The sequence below is a fragment of the Cygnus olor genome, chromosome 1 (genome assembly GCF_009769625.2).
Source record: "Cygnus olor isolate bCygOlo1 chromosome 1, bCygOlo1.pri.v2, whole genome shotgun sequence".
In the NCBI taxonomy this organism is placed as follows: Eukaryota; Metazoa; Chordata; class Aves; order Anseriformes; family Anatidae; genus Cygnus; species Cygnus olor.
The window spans coordinates 82,802,800-82,810,901 of NC_049169.1; the positions used below are offsets into that span (position 1 = coordinate 82,802,800).

At 36.7% G+C, this 8,102-nt stretch overlaps 2 long non-coding RNA genes across 2 annotated transcripts; one reads left to right on the forward strand and one right to left on the reverse strand.

Annotated features, from left to right (window-relative positions):
* The first annotated feature begins 405 nt into the window (after positions 1 to 405).
* LOC121078486 lies at positions 406 to 7,290 on the forward strand. The gene is made up of 4 exons (XR_005824608.1): positions 406 to 511; positions 2,160 to 2,281; positions 3,634 to 3,702; positions 7,019 to 7,290. It is a non-coding gene; the product is annotated as an uncharacterized LOC121078486 (long non-coding RNA).
* LOC121078530 lies at positions 4,759 to 7,290 on the reverse strand. Its single transcript, XR_005824630.1, has 3 exons — positions 6,976 to 7,290; positions 5,612 to 5,677; positions 4,759 to 4,954 (listed from the first exon to the last, which is right to left on the reverse strand). It is a non-coding gene; the product is annotated as an uncharacterized LOC121078530 (long non-coding RNA).
* Positions 7,291 to 8,102: the final 812 nt, after the last annotated feature.

Genomic DNA, 8,102 nt, shown 5'->3' on the forward strand with positions numbered 1-8,102 from the left:
GGCCTCTGATGGGTTAGGATGGGTCCAGGAAGTAATATCACGCAAAGAAAGAAGATGCATCTACTGAAACAGTGCAGAGGACAGCCGTGACAAGTCAGTCTAGGAAAGAATGGAAGAAAGGGATGGCCCAACCTCAAGAAAGAAATGCAAGTGTTGGAAAGTATTGGAGAGAGGAAACACATCCCCCACATTCACAAGGAACAGGACTAGCAGAGCTTAATCCATAGCACAGAAGGCTGCAGTTGGCAATGACAAGAATATGAAGGTCTGTAACCATGCTGGGGACCATGTCATCTCATCAGTGAGATCACTTAACTTTAAGTGTAAGTAAGTTAAGCGCCCACTCCTCAGGAAGATTATAACCACAATTGATTCTACCTAAGTGTTGAGAACCAAACAAGATGACCTCCTGTGGCCCAGTGAGCCCACTTTTCTGCAGGTTCTATTGTGCTGGTTTCCTAGGATACATTTCACATCATTTCTGACACACACAGAATTACTCCTCAAACAGGTACCCAAATACAAAGCATGAGAAATTGTGACACTAATAGTATTGACCAAGTTCTGTTTTGCAAGGACTTCTTTGTTTTAAGTGATGAATGTAGAACATTATCCCCAAAATTACTACGCAGCCTGTGAGGACAATTAATTTTTCTGAGAAATAGCGAGGTAGTTAATTAATCTGACTTAAAGTTAATTAAAATGTTACTCCTTTAAGAAAAGAGTTGGTCCATTTAGCATATGTCAGTCTTCTACTAACGACCTCAAAAAGAAAATATTATAAATTCTTGAACTTACCTTAAAACGCTGCTGAATTCCTGTATATAACCCTCAGTGCAAGAAAACTAAGTGTTAATTCTTTGTTATTATTTGCTAATTTTTACCTAAGCACAGTAAGACTACATACTGACAGGTCATTGTGACATTACAGATCATTGTCAACCAAATTTGCACACAAAACTTCTGCTGCTTGTAATATATTAAGAGTCTGAGGGAGAATGGGTAAAGGCATTAGAAATGTAATATGGGGAGGGCTCAGTTCCCTTCTCATGGAATTTATAAATCACATTCCACTTACTACTGGGCAACAGTTCCTTAAAGACTTCCTTATTATACCATTTACTCTACTGGAAGAAGCAGCACTATCAAGAAAAATGTGACTATATATACCCATAGAGATTGCAGAAACGTGACTCAGAGACTGAGCTCTCCCTTTCACCCTTATACAACAGATTGATGTCACTGATATTTCAAATTAAGGATCTTATGCATCATCAACATGCTTTGGTTGTTTCACAGTACTGTGGAGATCCAAAATAACCATAAAATCCAGCTTAACTGGCTGGCATGCTCTACTTGCTTTAGTGTGCTGGTGAACCTGCTCTTAAAAGTTGAAATAAAATATAATTTAAGATACTAGATGAAATCAAAATACACGGTAACATTACATTCTTCTTGTGTATTATTATTATATATGTTTCAAAAAAATTTTAATAGAGTAAAACCAAACATGTTCCTTAGACTATATATGCTATGAATTGGTTCTTCAAGTACAACATATAAAAAGGATGAGATAATTCTCCTGAAATGTGTTACTACAATACAAAAATACCTCTAAACTTCATTCAAAGGACTTTAAATCAGTAAGCAATGTTAACTCTGATGTGTAGTCCTACCACAAGAAAGATATTTTGAGGAAATGTGAAGGGAAGAAGAAATCTAATTAACTCTAGAACTTTTTCTTTTAAAACAGTATTTGGATATCTAAAAGATGCCAATGATCGTGCATCCTAGCACATGCTAAAACTTCAGGCTTACAAAGCTATTTTTGTAAATATTTATGTGCATAATACCCAAACTTATAAACATTATTGCTGAGAAATCTATGAATAAACATTCTGGCATTTCCAATAAAGCCTTCAACACCCTTTCATATTTTATCTTAAGGCACCTTTATCGTTTCTTATTCCATCAGTTTACTTAAACTATTTGAATACAGTGAAGGAAAAGCTGTGGTTTAAATTGCACAGTAAGAATTGGAAAGAGGGTTTTTATTTTGCTTTGGTTTTACGTCTTCAGGTTTTGTTCTTACTTTACTGGACAGGAAAGCAGACAAACTTATCTGAAACATACATACTTTTTTTTTTTTTTTCTTTCAGAGCAGCGTGGAAACCAGTAGTATTTGAAACACACAGCATTAAAATTAGTCGTTTCAAAGATACCTGAGTAACTTCGCAGAGGGAGTGACAGAGACCAAAATTTCGGCTCCTAATTTGCTCAGGTACTTTATAACATGCAATAGTGTTGTGCTGTTTTAGGTCTAGGCATCAAAAAATAACACTGATTCACAGTCTTAGCTAAAAAAAAAAGTGTCAATGTACTAATTGCATATAATTTTAACTTATTTTAGAAATATGATCAAGATAATGATTCTACTTCACATGAAAAAACACCATGGCATTTGACATTTTGGCAAAATAGTCTTCTGTTGAAGAAATGGGTAACTGTAGCCAATTAGGGTCAGTGACTGCAGACAAAGGTAAACATGCTTCAAACATACTCCTCATTTCTCCATTTCCTTGCACTGCCAGGAGCTTCTTTCACCTTCAGAGAGCCTTGCAGACACTCACCTGCCCTGGCAAAGGGACCAGACTGTCCCACCAATCCCAGCCCAGCTGTACTGAATAGTGGTTCAGGGTTTTGAGTGGAAGTACTAAATGAGGACTTCACTGTGATTTGATTTAAAGACTTCTAAAGCAGTATGACATTTTTAGGCAAAATGTTATACAGAGGATTATTACTAATAGTGACTTCATGCACGCATGCAAGGACCTGCAGTTGATTGTTGGTAATTCAAACTGAATTTCAAGTCTAAAGGAATAAGTATAAATTAGAAAGTTTCAGTATAAACATCAGTTCAAGATCTAAAGTGCTTATGACTTGAAACAAGTTTAGTTAATTGCTAATCAATAGACTGAATCCTGAGAGAGTGCTTTTAACAGGATATGGATAATAGTAAACCTGATATGCAGTCCTAGGGGGAAAAAAAGAGAAGGTAAAATATATTGTCTAGAATGATAAACCAGATTTCAGAAGCACAGGAAAAAAATAATTGTTCATGATCCATATTTCGGCTATGTAAATTTAATCTCTAAAGGTCGTGGAGCAGTATGTTTTTCTGCTTGCCATATTTAGTAACATATTTAGAAATACATAACAATGACTTTATGAAACTCGAGCTTTTTGTACAAGATGTTTTGAGGCAGTTCACAGAACAGGTACAAAGTTACAATGCTTTATATAGCAAAATTCTGCCCTTTTGGTTTTTCTGATGAATGCATATGGATATACTCAAAAGCAAAAATCAGAAGATAGGAATTAAAAATGATACACGGAAGGTGAATTTGCATATCAACTTGAGAATACAGATGGAAATGAAGGTGTATTTAATCAGGCACTTTATATTAACATTATTGATTACCTGAAGGGTTCTAGCTGTCACAGGCAAATGTCAGATGCTCTAATTAGATTACTGTACAACTTTTATAATAATTAATTGCACAGGGGATTGCATATAAAACAAATGTACTGAATGTGTCTTTGTTTTTCACTTTTTTTTTTTCCCCTCAACAGATCTTTTACATCTGCTGGACGATAACACCAAGTACAGTTTCTGCATCCATAGTTGTTTGGGGATGTTCAGTAATTTTACGTATGCAGACAGTGTGATTCCTATCTCTTTTTTACCAATGGGTCTACAAAGCCTCTCAGAAAGATTAATTACAGCTCACATCAATTTTGGCCTCTAGATGTCATGTAAAGAACATAACACCAAAGAAGAAGCAAAAGAATTTTGATTATGTCTGTCAAAGAAAGCAGAGAGAATAACAGGTAGCTACTGGAATTTTAAAAAGGGTTGGGTTTTCTGTTCACATTTTTAAAAATAACTGAAGTTCTTAAAAGTGGGGAGTAGGTAAAAATAAGTTCAATGGAAGAAACGTTACTAATTGAAGAACTACTTCTGTAAATCAGCAAGATTTGAGGAAATACTAAATGAGGTTCAAGAACTCACAGATGTCATATAACTGATATCCAAGGTTAAAAATGGTACAGAAAATACAATAACTGTCAAGGATGCAACAAAAATACAGTTATATATCTGACCTTTTGCATCAAACTCTGCCTGCAGTTTCAAGCATTTCTCAAAATATTTTTGATAACACTCGCAAAAACAATTTTCTAAATATATTATTTGCAGTTTTAAACCACACAGTAAAAAAAAAACAAAAAACACTTTGCTCCATAACAGCATTTACCTAAGGATCTTAAAATGCATTAGTCTTGCAAGTATCATATAAAATAAGTAAACAGAATTATATTCATTTTTGCAGATCAGTGAATAGAAAGTTATTGAAATGCAGGTCACAACTGTAACTCCAAGCTGATAACAAGGCCAGAAGAGGAACCTCAAAATCCTTTCCCCATCAAATTAAACATTCATTATCAAATATTAATAAAAAAATCTGACAGGAAATCAATTTTGATTCTTCAAGGAATCTTGCATGAAGGGTTTCTAAGACAGCGTGTTTTTCTGTTTAGTAAGATACTGGAAAAGTGTTAGGTGCCTGCAGGCTTAGATGCCATCAGTGAACAGCTTCTCATCTTTATTCAGGCACAGTGCATCCTAACACAAAATACCCATGTTAAGCAGAGACACAGAGAAAGTCTGTGTCCTAAATGTTGAGCCCTGCACAACAACTGTAAGACAAGCCAGTGCAGTAACACTGACCTTATCCCTGAAGACCACAGTTATTTATAACCTGTGCAGCACTAGGGTGCTCCACTGCTTCTCCACTGTATGGCTCTATCAGCCATAAATCCCTTACCTGTCCAACTGCTCGTGCATATTCCTGTCTTACATGCTTCTCCTAAGGTTATCACCAGGACTTTCAACCTGCCAACATTAAAATTTTATCTTTGTTCCTACTCACTAATGATGACTTTCAAGTACAAAAGCACAAAATGAACTAAGATCCAACTTATGCCAGTATTACCTCTTGATAATAGTCATTTCAAAATGATACCATAAATTGCTATTCAACACTACTTAGAGTATGACAGTACTTGCATGCTTCCTTAAGTATCCATTTTTAATTTTCTCTCCTTCCACTAAAATATCTTTCCCTTTTCAGTATTTTTCTTATTAATCAAAAATAGCTGCAATACGCTGGCCATGCTGATCACACTAAATAGATCTAATCCTTTAAGAATGCTGTTTCCAGGACTTAAAGAATAATGAGATTAGACTCCACTTACAACCAATACATTCTGCTTGAAATTCATAAGTACCTCAAACGCATAAATACACTCAGCCTTGATACACAACACTGAGTATTTTTAATCAATCTCTGGTATGTTTACCCACTTGTCACTTTATTTCACTTCTATTAATAGTAAAGACTCAAAGGAAAGTATTTCAATGTAAGATAATGGTCTTACCTCAAATTGTTAACTCACAAAAACAAATCCCATTCCTCACGTTACTTTTTTTCTGTTCTCTGATTCTGAGGAACACTAAATGTTAAGCAAAAACAACTTTTAAGAAAATTACCTCTTGCCTCAGCTTCTTGCAGTTGCGTCCTATCTAGGTCATCCACATTCCACATGTCAGTGCAAACTGCCAGTAGGAATCAAGAGTGGAGTTTCATGCTTTGTTTCTTACTATACAAAATTAAAATTGTGAATGATTTTTGGTGTGTGGACCATTTCTGCACCAAAACAGGTATCTTCTTTCTCAATTCCTTTGTAAGTAACGGTCTATAGCAAAAAGTTGCCCAGTCCATTGAATAAACACGGCATGACATCAGCTTAGAATGAAAAGTAAATGAAACTGTGTATGAACGAATGGTAACACTTCTACAAATGCATAGATTAAATGGTTGTAACTTGAGGTCTCTCATGATCAAAAATTCTGTTCAGGGTGGCAAGTTCTCTTCTGAACAGTCCCAAATTTCTGCTTAAATTGGCTTTTGGCACACCAAATCTTTGAGACTGAATTCAGAAGCTTGGAATAACAGTTTATGAGTGCAAAGAATTCTCTACAAGCATAAAAAGTATGGAGAAAAAATGAAAAGGTTAAGCAGGAAATTATTTAAAAGCATGTTTCTCCCTCTTCTAAGAGATTCTAACCTTGAGAAAGAAATAGTTTCTACAAATTAAACAGTGAAATACAAATGAATTTTTAAAATACCAGTTAATATTTTGTGTCTTGAAATTAATTAAATTAAAATATATTTCAGGCATACAAAGTGCCTTTTACTCAATTTAATCACTGGTTAATTTGATCTTCCATTTAATTTGATCAAAACCCCAGGAATCATATCAGCTGTATTAAAAATAGCAAAACTTTCACTCCTTATTTTGATTAATTTTCATTGCCTTAGGCAAGTAATATCGAATAATTCAATCACTGGTTATAGAACAGTGCCATTTTAATTAATTATGAAAATGAAAAAAATTGAGTAAGAACAGAGATAAAAGCCCAAGGAAGAAAATGTACTTATAATGAAAGGACAATTACAACTGAATGTTGTGTTATTAAGACATTGTTACTAAAAATTTTAGTTCTACCATTTATCATTGTAACCCACTTGCTTACTGTTCAAGCCCAGTAAGCAGCTTCATGCGTGATTATACTGGAAGTAGGAAGATCAAAATTCAATGTAAAGAACTGCTTCCTCTTGATATTTACTTGCAAGGAGAGGCCACTCATAAATAATATGCATTTTAGCCTTCTACAGAATTTCAGTCCTGCCTTGAGCTAAATCTCCTTGGACAGGTTTGTCCCTGATTTCCCACCTCTCCAGGAAAAAATTGCTGTCATAACTGTCTCACAAAGCAAAGGCAATTATTTAAACAAAGCTGAAGAGAGAAGAGGGGGGAAGAAAATATCGAACAAGTCTCTTCGTTACTTACCACCCTTCTTGTTCTGTTCTCCTTTCCTTCTCACTACCCACAGTGTCTGGTTGGAGAAGCAGAAGAGGTAATTCTGGTGACTCAGGAGAGAAAGACAGACTCCCTGAAGAAGTGTTGAAGCTGGCAGCACTCAGAAAAATGTAGAAGATTGGTACCATAATTAAGTGCTGATCAAGCAGACTGGTATTATGCAGATAAACAATACTGTAACTTATCTTCATAAATATGGCAGGAATGCCAGTGTCAGTGACACACATAAGAAACTCCAGATCCAGGGAACAAAGATGGTGGTGCTTATAATGCTAATTCAGCATTCAGGGGGGAAAAAAAAGTAAAAAAAATCCTATTTTTAATGTTGTGGTTTTCAATTTTTGTTTGGGACCTCTTCCCCCCCCCCCCATTTTTTTTTTTTTTCTTTTTAAGATTCATAATATTGACTCACCGGTCCATGAATACAAAAGAACATTCATTCAAAACTAGTGGAATTGTGAGATAGAATTGTATGGTTTTACCCAACTGGGCAGCTGAGCTCCACTACAACCACTCTCTCACTCCCCCCTCCTCAAAGGAAAAGGGGGAGAAAATAAAATGCAAAGGGCTCAAGTGTTGAGATTAAGGACAGGGAGATCACTCAGCAATTATCGTGATGGGCAAAACAGACTCAGCACAGGGAGATGACTATAATTTATTACCTATTACTAACAAGCTAGAACAGTGAGAAACTAAAAACAAACTAAAAACACCTTCCCCAATCCACCCTCTTCTACGTCCTCCCCCACCAGCAGTGCAGGGGAACAGGGAACAGGGGCTGCATCAGTCCCTGATGTTTTGTCACCACTGCTCCCTCACGGTCATTCTCTGTCCCTGCTCCACATGGGGCCTTCCCATGGGATGCCGTCCTTCCCGAACTGAGCCTGCGGGGGCTGCCCACAGGCAGCAGCTCTTCAGGAACTGCTCCCACATGGCTCTGTACCACGGGGTCCATCCCCCAGGAGCAAACTGCTCCAGCACGGGTCCCCCACAGGCGGCAGCTCCCCCCAGACCCCTGCTCCTGCGTGGGCTCCTCTCCACGGGCTGCAGCTCCGGCCCGGGGCCTGCTCCTGCGGGGGCTCTCCATGGGCCACAGC